Below are 19,731 nucleotides of genomic sequence, written 5' to 3'. Positions count from 1 at the left end.
CCCAGGTCCTTCTCTGGTCTCAAACCCTCCATGCACCAGTCTGTACTTAGAGTGGTGGTTGCCCTGGGCCAGTTGCAGGATGTTGAACTTGTCCTTGTTGTCCTTTAGAAAGTTTGCATGGGTGCACTCCAATAGCTTGTCAAAGTCCTAAAGTATGTAGAAGGTTGCTTTTGATAAAGGTGTATTCCTAGGTCTGTTGTTTGTAACAGATGGGTGAAGATTGGTGGCTGTCTAGGTTGCAGTTGATTGTGAAGATGTTAAGTTTAAGATACTTGGCTCTATGAAAAAAAAAAAAAAAAAAGAGCAGAGCTATAACCCAGGATTATGGAAGACAGGCTTTTGGCTTTCAAGGGTGTTTGGGTCCAGGCACCCCAGTGGACTTGTGTACAAAGAAAGGCTGCTGAGTGATGTGGTTGGAGGCTGTCTTGGGCACAGAGATCACAAAATGATAGAGCTTTTGGTTCTCAGAGAAGTGAAGACGCAGATCAGCAGAACTGCCATCTTGGACTTCTGGAAGATAGGCTCTGGCCTTTCAGCTTTATATCAGAGCAGACTTTGTATAGTATGGAATATTACTTTGGTCAGTTTGGGTCAGTTGTCATGTTCATGTTCCCTCCCTGGGTTTTCCCAGCCTCAGCCTGCTGGTGGAGGGGGTGCAGAATGTTGGGGAGATAGTGCTGATGCTGGGCCAGGACTGCTCAGAGGTAGCCAAAGCACCACTCTGTTACCAGCACCTCACCAGTCACTAACACAGCACAGCAAGGTGGGGGCTGCCATGGGGAAAAGAACCCATCCCAGTCAGACCCAATACAAGTAAACATGATAGTCATCTACAGGAAGGCTGGAAGGAAGATCCAAGGAACCAACAGGCCTGCCAACCTGACCGCAGTTTTGGGGAAGGTCATGGAGCAAATGGTTTTGATTGCAATCACATACAGGATGAGCAGAGGTTTGGGCCCAGCCAACGCAAGTTTACAAAAGGCAAGTCCTGCTAAGCCCGCAAGGTGACAAGGTGGATGGATCTTCTTACTGGATGAGGGCAAGACTAGATGTTGTCTGCCTGGGCTTTGGTGAAGTCTTTGGCACGATTTCCCCCAGCATTCTGCTGGAGAAACTGGCTGCCCATGGCTTGGAATGGTGCACTCTTCACTGGGTAAAAAAACTGGCTCTGTGAAGAGCGAGTGGAAGTGAATGGGGTTACATTCAGCTGGTCTTATCTGTGATCTGGACTAGGGCATTGAGTGTAGCCTCAGTAAGTTTACAGATGATACTACATTGGGCAGGAATGCATATCTGCTGGAGGGTCCTGCAGAGATCTAGGCGGCTGGATCAGTGGGCTGAAGTGAGTTGAATGAAAACCTCAAGGCTGAGTGCCGAGTCCTGCCATTACAATAATCCTGAGCAGAACTACATGGCTGGGAAAAGAGTGGCTAGAAAGGTGCGCAGCAGAAAAGGACCTGAGGGTGCTGGTTGACAGCAGTGGAACAGAAGCCAGCTGTACCCTGAAAAAGGCATCCTGGCCTGTATAAAAATGGTGGGGCCATATTTTTTATATTCCAGTAGGAGCAGGAATAATCCCATCAGGATAGTCCCCCTATACAGGGTGCTGGTGAGGCCACACCTCAAGTCCTGTGTCTATTTCTGGGCCTCAGTTCAGAAAAGACATTGAACTGCTGGAGACAGTCCAGAGAAGAGCAACAGCTGGGGAGGGTCTGGAGCACAAGTCTTGTGCGGAGTGGCTGAGAGAGCAAGAGGTGTTTAACTGGGAAAACAAGGCTCAGGGGGGACTTTGAGGATGTAGCCAGATGGGAATCAATGTCTTCTCTGGAGAAACAAGTGACAGGACAAAAGGAAATGGCCTGATATGGCACTAGAAGAGGTTTAGGTTGGATATTGGGGAAAGATTTCTTCATATGGGTTCTCAAGCATTGGAACAGGCTACCCAGGGAAGTGGTGGAGTCACCATCCCTGGAGGTATTTAAAACATGTAGATGTGGTGCTTTGGTACCTGGTTTAGTGGTATACTTGGCAGTGCTGAGTGTGGTTGGGTTCAATGATCCTAAAGGGCATTTGCAACAGAATTCTGTAGTAATGCTAGGAATGTACTATTGTACCATATTTCAAATGCACAAAGTGCTGGCCTTGACTGGCCATTGCTTGGACATGAAGAGCTGTAGCTGACCAGTTGCCTTTCTGTAGCTCAGTTTGAGACAGCATAGCTGCAAAATATTTATTTGGTTTTTGAGGCAGTTGTGTGTGGGTGACTGTGTAAACCCCCGCTTGGTTTGACTGGTTGACGGTTGGGGCCTGGGTTTCTAAATGTGTCTTAAATTCATCACATATTAATTTAGTATTTTCTATATTGTTCCTTTCTTGCATTGACTAGCAAGTTTGTTTTAATAAAATAGTAAGAATTCTTCACTGCTTCAGAGATACCAATCTTGAGACTTCAATAGTAGTCCCTCTTTTTTGGTTTTGTGGATACAAAGGTTCTGAACTTGGGTATCCACTTCAATTTGAATTAATTTTTGAGGGGTAAATCCATTTGTCTCGTCAGCTGAGAATGTATTCTGTCTGCATTCTGCCATATGGGGTTGTTCTGAGGATCCCGACTAGGGGTTTGTTTTCCACATTAATGCCCTCTTTCTGTGAACAAGAGGGACTGAAGACAAAGGTCTTTAGAGCTCCCAAGAATTAGATAGGTAGTAAGTATAAAAAAATTACGCCGATTTGATTGATAAACCTCCCTGCATGGACTGAAATCACAGGTGGATGTAACAATCTAAATTTGCTGAGGTAAAGCTAAATTTGAACAGTTTTTTACAAGGAGGACAAATTAATATATTTCTGTATTTATTTTCTTAAATGGAGAAATTTTATTCTATAATCTGGTTGTGCTGTGCCATTTTATTAGTTACAGAAAACTACCCTTTCTGGAAAAGACAAGGTAAACTTTTGTAGTCTTAGGAATACCCACATCTTGCAGGTGAAATGAGCCCTCTGTATCAATGACCGGTACGGAGAATTTCAGTATGTGTTAATTCTGCCACCCAGTTAAGCAGTTTTGTGTAGTGCATTATTAAAAAGGTTCCTGCTATGATGAACAGGAAACTTGTCAGCTCTGCCATGTTTTTGCTTGCTTGGAGCATCAGGATTGTCTTCCATCTGCAGTTTTTTTGCAGGAAGCTCTGTGAGCTCCGTGTCCATTTTGGAAGGGTGGTTTACTTCAGAAGCGAGCACAGATGCTGTAAATGCACTTGGGTGGGTCTGTATAAACTGCACCATGTGGCAATACACTGAAAGTGAGCAAATGAGGGAGGGCACTGTCTGAAGCTCTCTGTGCTCTTGATACCTTCTCTTCACTGAGGAGACCTTGGTACTCTGCATGGCCTGGGCTGCTGTGATACATGAGGTGCGTGGAAACACTGGTGAGTGTCAATTTGTGCATTAAATGTTAGTAAAGCTTAATTTGTTTCTTAAATGATTTTGTTGTTGGGATTTTTGTTTGCTTGTCTGTTTGTTTTTGCTATAAAATAAATATAAATGAAAGTTCTGCTGATTCCTCCCCATACCGCAGTGGATATTCTTGCTCACTCCTGAGATTTGTGCACCCCATGTTGGAGCCCAGGACTGAGAAAACTGTAGGATGGTACAATCAGCTTGTCCTCTGCAGAAAAGCACATTTACAAGGCTAGTTTTCAATACCTGGCTCAGTACAAATGGTGTCCACAGCTCCTGGTCAATGTTTCTAACAGTAATGGTTTTTTCCACTAGGTTTTGGTAGGAAGTGTGTTTCCACCTTTCAACCTTAGTTGAACTCATGCCCCCACTTTGGTTTGATTCGATATAACTTTACACAAACTTGGAAAGCTCTCAAATTAGAGAGGCCTGTGATTCAGCGATAAAATGACAAGACAGCTGGAAAGAGTTTGTTACTTGGGTGGTTTATTTCCAGATGTCTGGCAGTCTGCTGGCTGGGTGCCTTCTGGGGCTCAGTCCAGTCTAGTGTGTGCTGGAGTCCCAGCCTTTAGCCTGCACTGTCAGGGAGGGACATCCGGGAGCTGCAGCCTGAGCATAGCTAGAGCAGACAATTTTACCTGAGTGGACAACCATGTGAAACTGTGGGTGCCCAAAGGAGTGCAGGGCAGCCCCAGGGAGCTGCAGGGCTGCTCTGTGTGACTTCAGTGGGGTGTGAGGACCTAAAGGCCACAAGTTGCCCATCTCAAAACAGTCAAGGTTGCAGAAGGAACTTGGTATAAGATGGATCACCCAAGCAGGAACTTGAGATAAGCACAGACAAGAGAAATTTGCAACAGGAAGATGCTAATTCCAAGGCTGATGGAGATGAGATTTGCTTAACCTAGTTAACGCATCCAGAGAAGTGCTGCTCTGGCAAACTGTGGGAAAGGGAGCAACTGCTCATACATGTGCCACCCCAAGGTACAGGAACACCATTACCAACCTTGGAGCTTGGACTGTGTAAAGGTGATTCCCCCAGAAGAATGACTCCAGGATGCCCCCCACTGAGAGGCCCAGGATGAGGAAGCACCAGCGGGACACTGCAGTGGGTGGTGACTGTTTTCTCCTTGATCTCTGTTAAAAAATTTACAGTAAAAAGACCCCTTATTGCTGACTTTGGCATATGGTCTCCTTAGCACCTCATTAGCACTAATTAGGACAGAAGCATTTCTCACTATTTGGATCACAAGGATATGAAGCTATTGCGTGCAAGGTGTCCAGCTGTTTTTGGGACATTTTTTATTTTATGACTTGGTGAAGGAACAGAGGCAGCAGAAGCAGCCTGCTGGAGGTCAGCTTGGGAGTGGCTGCACTGTGGGCATAAAAGGGAGGGGGCATGAGGCTTGTTGGCAGCAGCTGCCCCTCCCAGCTCTTTTGGGCTTCTCTGGGGGCAAAGCCTGCAAAAAAGTCAAGCCTTCAAAGCCAAGCCTGCATCTGTTGGTCTCCTCTGTCAGATGACTATTTTCTTGCACCTCTCGAGCATGTGGGGATCATCTCCCTTGAAATTAGGGTTGTAGTAGAAGAGTAATTAAAATCTGCAAAAGCAGTACAAGCTAGTTGCCAGCCTTTGGAGACACCAGGATAGGAGAACTGAGTCTTGTGCTGGTGAAAGACCAATGTGTATCTTGAAGAGGTTTAACAGGCATTTGAAATCTAAAGCTTAGGCTGACCAAAAGGTAGTGCTGGGTTTCTGTTATGTAGTGAACATTCTTAAGAAGAAAGGGAAAAAAAGAATTTAATCTCTGAGCATTTTGTATCCTCCTCCTCATCTCCTTCAGTGCCAAGGCTTACCTTACTATAAGGTGAATTTCTTGTGCCAGAATCATTCTGAGTCAGTTTGTGTGCAGGGGAAGTGATGCAGATTGCCAGTTAGCTGGGCTTTGCTGATACCATGCAGTACTGTTCAGCTCAGTAGCCTGGGGAGGAAGGGCAGTGTCTGCTGAGAAAGTGTGGGTGGCCAAGCCAACAGGAGACAGCTGGGACAGTTTTGTACCTGTATCTGTATTGAAACAGGAAGTAGTACAAGAACTGTACAAAAATTATGGGTACCACTGAGACCTACTGCAGAAGATTGTTTGATGTAATTGCTTTAATAAGGTTATTTTGGCAACCATGACTTGCTATAGGAGATACTAAGGAAGAAGGTTTTGGGAAAATATTTCTGCTCTGGTCTGTCATTCATGCCTGCCTGCCTGGAAATTTTTTTAATCCTTTGTAGATGCTAAACATCAAAAGGTATTCTGTTTGCTCTGTTGTCTCATCCTGAAGCACAGGAGAAGTTGAATCTGCTGACGTATCTGGAGCAGCAAAAGATGATGATCCTGCTCTCCTCAGGATTAAGCAAGCTGCAGCCGTACTGTAGCTCAAAATAACTGGTGGCTGTGCAAGTGTACCCAGAAGTTTGATGTATCCAGGCAACTGGGCTTAAAAGGTTGACATATTTAAAAATAATTAACTTTTTAAAAGTGGGACTTTTTTTCTTGAAATCTATGAGGAGCCTGTGTCCTGCGAATGGAAACTATCTCCGCCTGCTGAAAGTTCAAGGCTGAGGCTGAAATCCAAACTGCAACACTACGGCTCTATTTGGGTTGTACTGCAAAGTTTCAGTAACAGGGGGCTGTGGGTGGTTTCTGTGAGAAGCTGCCAGAAGCTTCCCCCCATGGCCAACAGAGCCAGTGCCAGCCGGCTTCAGGTCAGACCCACTGCTGGCTGAGGCTGGGCCAGGCAGTGACAGCCATAGCGCCTCTGAGACACCGTATTGAATAGGGGGAAGAAGGTTTTGTGCGGGAGCAATTGCAGCCAGGGAAGAACGGAATAAGAATGTGTGGTAGAATCAGCTCTGCAGACACCAGGGTCAGAGGAGAAGGATGGGGAGGAGCTGCTGCAGGTGCCAGAGCAGAGATGCCTTCTCCTGCAGCCTCTGGTGGAGACCATGGTGAGACAGATGTTCCCCTGCAGTCCATGGAAATCCATGGTGGAGCAGAGATCCACTTGCAGCATGGGGAGAATCTCACACTGGAGCTGGTGGGTTCCCAAAGGCTTTGACCCTGTGGAAGCCTGCGCTGGAGCGGGACCTGTGGCCCACTGAAAGGGAGAGCCATGCTGTAGCAGGTTTTTTGGCAGGATCTCTGACCCTGTGAAGGAACCACAGTGGAGCAGTTCACGAAGAACTGCAGCCTGCGGAAGGGCTCATGTTGGAGAAGTCCATGGAAGACTGTGTCCCTTGGAAGGGATTCCTGTAATGGATCAGGGGAAGAGTGTGATCAGTCCTCCCCCTTTGGAGGGAGTGGAAGAGGTGTGTGATGAACTGACCACAGGCCCTGTTCCCTGCCCCCTGCACTGTAGGATGAAGGAGGCAGAGAATTTGGCAGTGAAGCTGAGCCTGGGAAGGATGGGTGTTAAAAGTACATTTTTTACCACTTGTACAAACACAAAACTCATATTGCAGCTGAATTAGTTTTTGAGTGATGTTTCTTTTCTTTTTTTTTAAACAGATTCTCTGCTACAGGTTCTAAAATACTGTAATTTCAATTGTGCTGCGATGTTGCCACTTAAAGTGAACATTTGAAATTTCTTATTATATGTGCCTTGGAATGAAAATAATTATTTTTAAGTAAAATATGCTTTATTGAGAGATATCATGAGGAATTGAATAAGTGCTTTTTGTAGAAAAAATTTTTAGCTTAAAAAACACCTCCTCAAGGAAGCAACATGCACACAAAACCCCCTACCCAACTACTGATCTTGTGTTAAGTATGTCAAACTATTGTAAATGGAGACACCCTAATAATGTTCAATAGATGTCTCATATAACCAGTCTAGAAAAATGGTACATTTTTTATTTAAGCACTATCCTATAAATATTTTTCATTTACAAATTGTTGATATTATTGTTTTAAATTATACATTAAAGCATTTTTTGTATGATAGAGCATTGGAAACATACTGAGTACAAATGATATTTCAAAATACAGAAAGGAAAAACAACCAATGTTTTTAACCAGAAAAATACACTCCAATTTTCAGAAGCTGTCTTTCTATGACAGCAATATCCATTGTTCTGAACCTTCAATATCTTTGGGAGTGTAATGTACGAGTGTGTAATGCAGAAATGAGAAGAGTAGCTGTGGTTAGTGTGTACTGATGACAAGCTGCGAACTGAGGTACTAGTGTGCAGATAAAACTGAATTAAAAATCGACCACATCTTTCATCATGGAACTAGAGCTCTGCAGTTATTCTTATTGATCTGGTTTAATATGAACACAAAGCTCAACAGTTTATGGATCTCTTTGAGATCCTTTCTTTGCATACCCCGAAAATGTAAGATTTTGCTAATGGGATAAGAATATGCAAATGAAACTCAGGCACAGGCAAGCCTAAGCCTCGGTGGTTTGGTCTGGTTTGTTTGTTTTTGACTGTATAGTTCAGTAAGTTTTGAATCTGTGTTTGTTAATTTTTCCCCTATTTGGGTCATGTACACCAACTATTTTCCTGACTTGAAAGAGAGAAAATGGAGTTAGGGGAAAAAAGAAATTTGCAGAAATGGTCTACTATAGATGATTATAACAAGGAATTTAAAGCATGTGCCCCAACTGAAAAACATGAAATATTGCATTTCCTTTCATGTGAAGCTTGGTGTGATGTTCATTGTTGGAACTAGCAGGAAGTATTATTTCTGCAATGAATATACTACACTTTCAGTAGTTGTGAAGCAGAAAGCTTAGCATGAATAAATACAGATATAAATTGTCAGGTCACATTTCAGTGAGACTTCATGCTAAGCAGTAATACAAATGTAAAAACTTACAATGAAATTAAATTTATAATATAAAGATCAAACCTGCCTATGAGACTCTTTTAAGGAAATCTGTTGTACTGAAAAGATTACAGTTTTGTTTCAATGGACAGTAACAGTACGACAAAACGAATGCATTTCTGCTGGATAAATGTGATATAAATTAGGATCTGATTCCATGTGGATGATCTTACCATACAAGAAAAAACAAACTTTAAAAAAATATGAATGCTGCTCTTAGGTGAAAACAAAATAAACAAAAAGTAAGCAGTCATTTGTCAAAATTTTTAACTTTAGAATGCTCAGGCCCTGAACTTTGTAGTTGCTGAAGTGCTTTAGTGATTTAAATTCAGACATTCCCTTTCAGCAGAGGTAAAATGTTCTCTCTGACACCATGACTGTTTGCACCTTTCCTTCAGCAAGCACAGTGATGTCAGAGAAGTGTGGCAGTGAGACATCACAGTCTGTGAATGAAGGTGCAGAGCTGAAGGTTCAAAATCAGTTTGCATGGAAACTCAGCAGATGGCTTCTTGTCTGTGTGTCATGTGGAGATGCAGGGTTGTCTGGATCAACAGCTGTGAAGCTTTTATTGAAATGTACTTCATCTAAGACGGCTTATCAGAAACCACAAATCTCTTACCATAGGCAAGTGATTGCAAAGACATTTCTATTGAAATTTTGTGATTTTTTTCAAGTGTAGTGTTTCCGAATATGCTTAATTCATATTAAGAATGAAAATGGGTAAGGTTTTGAAAGTCACACTGGATGAACAGCCATGTTGCAGCAGACTGAATGTGTATTGAGCAGAGTAGTTGTCACCGCCAGTGTTCACCATCAAATACCTAAGAAAGTGAGTGAGAAAAGGAAAGATTATACTAACATTTCTCCAGTAATCAATTCTCTCAGCATTACATAGTTCAGGAATGTTCTCAGTCTTAAGCAGTATTTATCAGTTTATTAACCTCACTGAATTTTATTTTTTCTTTGATTAAGTTGCCTGATTGCTTAGTGAATTGGCATGTACCTCTTTTAGACACTAGATGAATGGAAAGTCTTACTGTTAATCTTTCTACATCAGTTCAACATATAGGAATGTTTGGATAAGCTCTCAATCAAAGCTTATCCAAAACTTAGTTATGGTTTTTTGTGTTTGTTTGGTTTTTTTTTTGGGTTTTTTTTTTTTTTTTTTTTTGTGTGTGTGGGTGTGGTTTTTTTTTTTCTTTTGTTGTTGTTGTTTTGTTGGTTGGTTGGTTTTTCTTTTTTATGTTGGGGCGTGGGGTATTTTTTGTTATTGTTGGCAGTTTTGGGTTTTTATTGGGATTTTTTTTGTTCTTTTTTGTTGGTTTGAGTTTTTTAACTTCAGAAAATGTGCATTAGCACATGTAGGAAATGAGTGACGTGGAAGTAAATGTAGGAAATAACTGATAATTCTGTGCAATAATTGCAGAACTTGAGAAGCTGATAATCAGAAATGCAAGATCATAAAATGCTGCCCTTTAATTGGATAGTTTTGTTGGCTGTAAAACATCTCTCTCTGCTGTATGATGCGTTGCATAATATGCTGATGTTATTAGAATTTTTTGAAACTTACCTTAGACTGTCACTGAATAGCTTTAGCTGGTCATAGTCAAAGGGCCTGATTTCACATGTCCCCTCTATTGTTGTGGCATGGCAGTGATAAGGAAATTCAGAAACAGGTAAAACATTAGTTAAATTGGCAGGTTTTGACTGTAGTCTTGATTGCCCTGACACATTAACTTTTCCTGAGACATGGTTCTGAATACTTTTAAATGTTTATTTTATGTTCTAGGCTTTGTGGGTTTTTGTTATTGTTGGTTTGGTTTTTTGGTTTATGTGTGTGTTGTGGTGGTGACTTTTGGTAGATTTAATTGCTGTTCAGAATGTGTTGCAGTATTCCACAACATCAAGGAAAACAATCTAAAATGGACAGTTGCTATCCTCTTCCTACTTGGAATGCTTGTTTTGACACCTGGCATATTTTGCCTGCACATAGTTTCTAATTTTTCATTTCTGCTTACACCATGGATAGATTTGTCTCAAATTGTCATGTTTTGGAACTTTCAATAATCAATGAAGGTCTCGATTTCTGAGCAGCTAATAAATGAGAAAATGTAGTCTGTTCAGTTGCTTTCTAATTATATGCATCTCTGTTTAAAAGTCCTCAAGGCAGAAATTAAAAATGTCAGTGTGACATCAGTTGTGATCTCTGAACACATTAAAGAAAAAATACTAATGCTACAACATATGCATCACATTTGTCACATTTGTTGAGAGTTTGATCTTCTTTGTAATGCTCACTCACTGTTTAGGCTTTCAAAAGTGAACTTTTATTCTGGACCTTTTTTTTTTTTTTTTTTTTCCAATGTATATTCTTGATTTAAGTCTTGAGAAAGCTTTTTAAGTATATTTTTTGTCATCTAACAAGTGTGCCCTCCATTTCCTTTTAAACAGCAATGTAAATTCTCACTGTAGCTAGAGAAAGTGCAATTAACTACCCTTATGCATATCTGTTTGTAGTTAATTCTAAATTTATTTTGTTCATTTTGTGATGCTATCTTCCCTTGGGCTTCCACTTCTATTTCTGTACTCATTTTAGCCTGCATATTCATTGACACAAAGGCTTGTCTTGTCTTTACTTGCAGTGTAAAGTACCCTGCTGCAGCATTAATATTTCAGAGGAAATACTGTCTTCTGACACTATATGTACAGAATCTCAGCACTAACAGACAGAATACAAGGTTTTTGCCGCTGCATTAATATCATAACTTACAGTTTATGAACTGTTTATTACAACATTAGGCAATGAAAGCAAAATTCTGCAATCATAATAGCTGGCTTCACTTAACGCAATTTGCTAACAAACAGCAACTGGCTACTTCAAGTTTCTGGTTGTAAAACTCTAGAGAGCATCTAGCAATAATGTAACGTCATAAATGTTGTATTGGCTGCTTGCTTATTGTATGTTTGCCATTGACTATGTATGATCCTCCTGTGGATAATGCTTGTAGCAATCTGGCTGGTGATGGGCAAAATTTGCAGGTGTATGCAAAATACTTGATTTAGAGCCTCCTGTCTTGAAGGGGAATATACACTTCATTGCAAGCTGTCCACACAGAAATGATGCAGAGAGAAAAGCACTGCTGAGCTGACTTGGATAATCTCACTATTTCACAGACAAACCAAGTAAATAAAACAGCTCGTTCCTCCAATAACCTCTTTGGTAGAAAACCAGATGCTTTCTATCACATATCTCCATATTTCTCATTAGGCAAATGCTGTAAGAATTTTTTTTTTTAACAGTCTTCAGCCCAAAATGTTTATTTAAGTTTCTCTGAGGAGCCGTATCACCTGTTTCAGATGTATTCAGGGTTGTTTTTTTAATAAAGTAAACTGGGCTTTTATATTTCTCTGACACCTGAAACTTGCGGAGTTTAAGTAATACCTTAAATTACATGCCTTATAAAAGTACAGTTGTTGTTTTTTTTGTTTTTTTCGTTTTAAAATTTTTTTGATCGTGTGTGTGTAAGCTTATTTTAAAAAAGTGACAAGCGACTTCTCACTGGGCAGAAGGATAAAACGTACTTACAGGTGTTTTGAGTGACTCAGACCATAGACGTAGGCTTTGGTTCAAGACACACTGAAGGAATCAATAACCTTTTCTGTTTTTTTTTTTTTTTTTTTTTTTTGCTTTGGGCGAGGCTTGTCTGTTTTAGATTGTCGTGGGGTGTCCGCTGCTCTGTCACGGCCCTGGCTGCGGTAGCTGGGTCGAGCTCCGGGAGCCCGGCAGAGCTGAGGGAGCTCTGGCAGCGCTGCCTTCGGGCTGGAAGAGCCGCTGCGTCCCGCAGGACCCAGTGGAGCCGGGCACCCAGGAATGCTTTACGGCGGTCATCCACCCGGCTGGAGCAGTCCTTGGTGGCTGTCCTTCCCCCTGGCTGTGCCACTGGATGGCAGCATTGGCTACGCCTTGGCAGCGGCGGCGCCGCGCCGAGCTGCGGTTCAGCCTCGTTGAACATCAGCCGGGTAAAAGATTGATAGCAATGCAAATGTATTTATAACCACTAGAGATAGTCACCTTCCACCCCAATTAGCCTTTGAATTGATTTAGTGAGAAAAACATCTATTATGGAATAAAAGTCTTAGTGATTAGTGTTGCATTATTTCACTACATTTGAAATAGCTGTAGGTAAGAGGGTCTTACAGGCATAAATAAGCTTTAATATTATAACGTGTTTTTAGGCTACATCAGAAGCAAATTACAGGTCGATGGTTTGTTTTCCAAGTAAAATATAACTACAGGCACAGTGGGTGTGCTGGGAGCCTACGGCATTTACAAAATCTAGCTTATAGAAAATCATGAAAACGTGCATCTTTCTGCAAGCTAAAAAATTAATAAATGTTTTGAAGCCGTCTGATTTTTTTCCCCTATTTTTCCTTCTTCCCAAATGCTGTTTGCTGCAAAGAACCTAGAGTGAGAAGAGTGGTGATGATTCTTTCTCTGGAGTGTGAATCCTGGTGGTACAGCGGGTACATCCTGACATATGACTAGTACTGCTAGGAAAGGACACAGGAGAGATGAGAGTCCCCTGCTTCAACTGAAATGATTACAAGGGGCTGGTGTGGTTTAAGGCCTCTAATATAAAGACCTAATTTACATCACATTGCGTTTCAATTACATGTTGGAAATGTTACTTCTTTGAGAAGCAAAATTTCCCTGATATTTGATAGTACTGCACTGTTTTGCTGCTTTGCAACGATGATGTAAATTGGCTTCCTTGCTAAGGAGTACAATGTGAACAAACAGCCTTTGAAAACAGGACTGGAGCTGTAGCTGAATGCTTCCCGATTCAGATTATGCACCTCCCCCCGCCACCCTTCCCCCACTGTAAAATCCGTGCAATCTTTGCTTTCTATTTATGTATTCATTTGTGTTTATATAAAGGATGAAGCTTAATGAAGTCTGTGTAGTCACAGCAGGGTTTACCACTGTGAGATCAGATGTGGCCCTGTGCTGTCTGAGAGCAAGACCTTTGAGTGTTATTCTCTTCATTGGTCCTCAATTCATCTTTATTTAGTATATAGCTTATATGGTTAACAACATATTTTGCTTTTGAGAAAAATTGCAAGTTGTTGTGGTTTTTATGACAATGGGAAAATACTTTACTCAGTCCAGTATGCTGGTTTTGAAGGCTCAAACCACATTCCTTCCACTCTCCACAGCATCTATTTTGACTGTTTCAAAGCCGTCTGAGATTTACCTGAATTCTTAATGAATGCTTGCATCCAGATGGCAGAATGTTTTTATTGATGGTGAACAAAGATACCTTTCTTGGTATAAAGTTTTAAATACATTTTATGTGTTTGTATTTGTAGTTTGCTTTACAACGTTTAAACAAAGAGTATAGAGACAAAGAAAAATTATAAAATAGGAGAGAAATGTTAGCAATGTTTGCCAAGAATATCTCTGAATACACAACAGGACTGAAGGGCTTAAAATCAGAATGCCCTATAAAAATTGGGAAAAAAACCCCAATCAAAGTGAATAATTCTACTTTTAGTTTCTTTTGGAACTGTGTTTTAGATATCTACAATGCTCTGCAGCATTGACACCAGATAATACAATGATATCCCACTTAGTCATGGTGAAACATGCTTGACAATCAATCAAAAATCAGCTGGAAGCAAAATCTCTTGAAGGCAGCCTAGATCTGACAGGATTTGCTCTTATTTGTGTGTGCATAAGTGAGAGATATGCAAGCTTTTCACATAAATGGCATGCATGAAAACTACACTGGGATTTAAAGCATATATTGTACATTGTGCAAAATATTTGCTCTTGCATATCTCCAATTCTAAAGATATAAGCAGTCTGATAAAAATAGGATCCAAGGAGCTAATACTGGCATTGATTTTTAATTTACACTAAAGTTATTGCAAATATATATCAGTGTCAATTAAAGCAGTTTCATTGCTTACAGCATATAGGAAATCAGAGTCCATAATTACATTTACCGCGCGGATGGTAGCACTGTTTCCAAGGTTCAAAGGTCACTGACAATTAGCATAAGATCTAAAATTAAATTACACTAAATATTGTTTACTATAATTCCTTGAAAAGTTGACAGGAAAGCATGAATGCTTTACTATAAACAATATATTCTGGCAGCAAACCTCAGTTGCCTTTTTCCCCTAAGGTTTTCATTTTCAGATGTTTAATTCTGTCTTTGGTTCATAGAAAATAGTTTATGTTGCACCTAGGTAACCACATAGAGCTTATTTACCATAAAGACAAGACTTCATGCATGTTTGTAGTAGTCTGGGAACATGACAGTGTAGATAAGATTAATAAAAAGGCAAATGTAATAATTTGGAGCTGGTTAAACATTTCAGTGGACAGCAGCAAAAAAAGTCAGTTCTGTCATAACTGCAGGATAGTATTTGTGTTTATTAGACTTTATGGTCTGTTTTTTTCCCAACAGATATTTTTTTAGCTAAATTTCTTCTCCAATTGTATTATATTTTTAGTGGTTAAAATATGTGTGTGAATTTGAGTTGAAAGTTTAGTGGATGCTTTTCCAAGGAAGAAAATATTAAAATGTGAAAGGCCTTTCTGCATGATATAATGTTAAAGCAGTTATTATTATAGCAGAAAGTGGATCTGAAGAAGAGACAGTGCTTCAGTTTTCTCCATGGATACAATTTGAACATTTCTAGAATGGTTTCTCTAGCAATTAACGACATGACACCAGGACTATGACACTGAGAAACCTGTTCTGACTGATCTTTGTCTTGTGCCCTGATTGGCAATCTCAGATGTGCTAAGAAGATTTGCACAGCCAGCTGAATATGGGATCTCTATCCCTTTATATAGCTGTGGAAAAGAAGTGGAATGGACTTGGGCCTATTGTTGGAAGGGATGGCTAATGCTTCTTTAAATAAGGGCAAGCTGTCAGCTGTGTTCAGAGATGTGATGGTTCAGCCACTCATGGCCTGTGAAAATGCTGCTTGATGCTAATGCTCTCTTTGATTGTTGTCTCCTGTCTGAGAGACTGGGAGACGTTGCAGTCTATGGTACTTCCATAGGCATAACGTTCCTTATGTCAAGTGAAAACCAGGGATATGGCTAGAACTTAGTTAGTTTAAAATTAGCCTAAATAAAAAGCCAGTTTTCAGAAGATGGACATCTACAGAAGTTCACTTGAATTAAGTTTTCAGACTAAACATAAGACTGCAAAAATTATATCCCTTGTCCAAACTTTTGAGAGAGGCAGAAATGTCACAGAAAATGAAAACCTTATATTTCTCTGAATGTTTTTGTCATTTGTAGCAGGTGAGATTGTTATGACAGATGTCCAGTGTTTTACATATACAAGATGTAAGAACATTTTGGTTAAAACTTAAAAATACATAGGAATTTTTCCATGTTATGGAATATGAGAAACATGCCTTGAATTGAAGAACAAGGCAACACTATATTGTCTGATTTATAGTACTACATATTTCTAGGGGTATGCATAAGGAAAGTATTAGTGGATTCTGTAAGAAGTAATCTACACTTTACAAACAACGTTAGTGTTCAAGAGGCTGTGTGAAGAGCAATTCTGACATTAAGAGAACACAGGTCAAAAAAATAACATGCTTTTAGTCCAAGTTATTATATTAATGAGAAACCAAACTGTTTTTCAACTTCTGATTAAAGATAAAATGTGCATTATTTAGGGAATAAACTGTTTTTATATTTCTTATACAGGAAGGATGATTATTTGTAGAAAGTATTCAAGGATCAGCAGTAAATGAATTTGAAGCAAAGGTGAAACAAACTTCCAAGAAACCATGAAATTGCAAATTTGTGATGACACTACACATGAAAATCAGTTTGAGGTAGCATCAGGACTGTAGTCCACCATTGGCAAAGATTTTTTGTTAAAGCTATGTTGACTCTAGATGATTATTCTAAAATGACAAAACCAGAATTTAAAACTTCTGCATATACTGATTTCTGGAAAGGAAATCAATTGCCAATGCAAATAATAGGCATATGAATATTATATGCATGTCTTGTATTACTAGAGCATGTCACATTAAAGGTTGTGTCAAATGTGTGTGCACCCTATTGCTGGGTGAAAAAACAGTTTCAAAATGCACTGACACATTACAAATTGTAGGGTAATCACTTTACAAAAACAAATGGAAAATGTTCTTATTTTTTCTCTGCATGATGGGAGATGTAGGAAAAAACATATGTTGAGTCTCCAGCCTGAGGGAGACAATTTTGCAGGTGATCAAAACTTAGAAGAAGAGTGGGTTTAAGAAGAGCAATGCAGAGGTGCTTTAAAGACTTAAAAACCTAAGATGACTGAATCAGAGACTGGGGTGTTTTTTTGTTGTTATTGTTTTTTTGTTGTTATTGTTTTTGTAGTTTTTTTTTCTTTTTAATTATGTTTACTGTATATTCTTTTAGCTGGGAAAGAAGTGAAGTTATTTCTTCGTTTAGATGGTAGTACTTGATCAGCATCCTCTGTGTTGTGTCTCTTGAGACACACAATTCTCAGTTGCCTTCTTTCCCTTCTTTCCTTTAGTATCTGATACTTTTTTCTTTTATTATGTTAAATGATTTTACTTATCAGCTCTGTTGTGAATTTTATTTAATGACTAGAGGCAGTAGCTAGTCTGAAACTAGAAGCATATCTTAAAGCCACATAGACACCTAATTTTTCATCTGAAAACATTGAAACATACCTCTAAACAAGAAAAAGTGAATGTTTATGCTGTGATAACAGTCCTAGGAAATTTGATGGAATTTTCTGTTATAGCTGGTATTTATAAAGCCAAAAATATATTTTTCTGTATTTTAAATTTTTATAGTAAAAATAGTGTATGCCTTCTTGGTTTTCCTCTGAAGAATATTTTTAGAACAAAGGAAAAAAAGAACTGGATTTTACAATAGGTTTAAAAGAGCTTGAATTTCTAGAAATAGTTTTATTGTATGCACTGAAACAGCATGGAAGAATAACACTGAGGATTTAAGACATCCCATTTTAGCCATACCTATTTTTGAGAACTGGAGAAAGTTAGTCTGCATCTAATATAAAATTAAAGTAAAAAAATCCAATCCCTGTAATATTTATGCATTTTATTTTAAGTAAAGAAAGTACAGATTCTTTAGATATTTGCTTTTGTATGTTTACTGTTTTAGCATTCAGGCTGAAGAAAACATTTATTTTGTAAGAAGCTGTTTAACTGGGAGAAGTAAAGAACAGTGAGGAAAAAAGTGAAGTAGAAATGAGATGGCCTTTTTTTTTTTCCTTTACCCTAGTGCAGCCAGGGTAGCACTGTAATGCATTCCGAAGATCTGTTGACTCCTTGTCAGCTCCCGATCTTAAACTTTTTCAGTTGATGTGACTCTTTGCTGCATAAGTTCAAAATTCCTGGTAAATGGCTTGCCATGTTTCAAAGGTCTCTTAGAAATAGCTACTAAAATAAAGGCTAAAATAAATTACATGTTTACCCTTGGGTTGTGTTAAGAGCAATAACTATCTGATGTACTTCATTGTTGAGACTGTTTGGAAACTGGTTTGAAATTGACAGGAATTCACATGGTGTGAGTCATTATCAGGACTGTCACATTGTGGGCATTCTCAGAAGACACAATGTGTTAGATCAATATAGTGATTTAAAAAGGTTAAAAATGAGTGATGGGAATTCAGAGGATAAATTCTCCTAGATCAGGCTTTGAGCAGCCTGGGATAGTGGGAAGTGTCCCTGCCTGTGGCAAGGGGGTTCAAATCTTTATGATGATCTTTAAGGTCCCTTGCAACCCAGACCAGTCTATGATTCTATGAAATTTAGATATTAAACTGAACAGGAAGATGATGATGCACCTCAGTGTTGGATATTTTAGGAATAATGTCTCCCAAAGGTAATCAAAACCATTCCCAGTAATCAGAACCGTTTCTGATTACTTTTGCATCTTACGGATAAGAAAAGGACTGCTGCAGTAATGACTACTCCAGAAGTAATTTATCCACTTGTAGAAATTTCATGGACTTAGGTCAAGCAGGCATAGCTGATCCCTATTTGTGCGTGTTTTAGCTTTCAGGCCTTGTGTTTGAATTTTTCATATACTTTTATGTCATGTGTAGTTTGAAATGTGTTGGACTCTGTAATAAAACTGATATCAGGAGATGCATCTTTTCACCTCTGTGGACATAAGAGATGACCTTGAGAGTTCCAGCTGCTTTGTATTGCTCAAGGTCACAGATAAACATTGTGGAGTATAAGCACAGCACAATGTGGCAATTGAATGACGTTGTATGACATGCAGATAAACATTAAGCAGTCCCTTTCCCAAGTATTATCTGCTCTTACAAGCTATGCCGTCCCTATTTGATAGATAGAAAGCCAAAGCTGTGAAAGATTGTATCTCTGTAATTCTCTGATACAGGCCACACATAGAGTATGCACTGTTTGAATCTATAGCTTCAGCCAGCAGCTCTGCCTCCACCTAGGTCACAGGATAATTTGTGTTTTAGTGGCCATATTAACAGACACAATGGCATGTTTTAAATGCGCTGTAAAAAAATGCTTATTTGAATGAAACACGTAGCTATTTTCTCTTTCTTTCTTTCTTGAAAGCCATTCTATTTTGGATCCCTGGCCAATTAATTAATTAATTAATGAGAGTGTCACTCTCAATATTTCTGTTTAAAGGCTAGTTAGCCAAGGCCTTTTTAATACATTGATTAAGGCATAGTTAGCAATGAGTTAATATTTTTTTTTAGTTTTGTTTTGTTTTGTTTTGAACTGGCTCTTCCAATTTGTGGAAATGTAGAATTTGTTACCATGGTAACTTTCAGACTGCAAGGCTTGTGGGAAGAAGACTGGAAGGTGTATGATTTAGATTATACTTGCTGGGTTTTGTTGTGTTTTAAATGTGTTTAAGTTGGAACAATTTAAAATAGTGGGATTTGGAAAGCCTGACTGAAATATTTTGCTAATGTCTTTGTTATTCTGAGGCAAAAATAATTCCAATGAAAATTTGACTCAGACTAGATTTGGTGGGGTTCTTTGATAGTTTTGTGGTTTTTTTAATGAAGTGACCTTATAAAGCAATAGTTGCATTTGTGTACTGAAATGTTATTTGCACGCTGCTATTTCAGAAAGACCATCCTTTATTTTATGAACACTGAACTTTTTATGAATAAATATTGAATTTGAGGCTTAATTAAATACCTAATATTTATTGTTATTTGTTCTATATATAAGGTGTTTATTTCTTGTTACTAATTCAATTGTCCAAATTACCAACAGCCAAATATTGTTATACCATTTGCCCTCAAGGTTAAGTAATCTAAAGGAAGTTCTTGAAACCTAAAAATAGGGCTGCAGGCCTGCAGTG

This window comes from Onychostruthus taczanowskii, unplaced genomic scaffold, assembly GCF_017590055.1.
Source record: "Onychostruthus taczanowskii isolate IOZ18803 unplaced genomic scaffold, ASM1759005v1 scaffold122, whole genome shotgun sequence".
Classification (NCBI taxonomy): Eukaryota; Metazoa; Chordata; class Aves; order Passeriformes; family Passeridae; genus Onychostruthus; species Onychostruthus taczanowskii.
The sequence above is the reverse complement of the archived record's forward strand: the minus strand, read 5'-3'. Positions refer to the sequence as shown.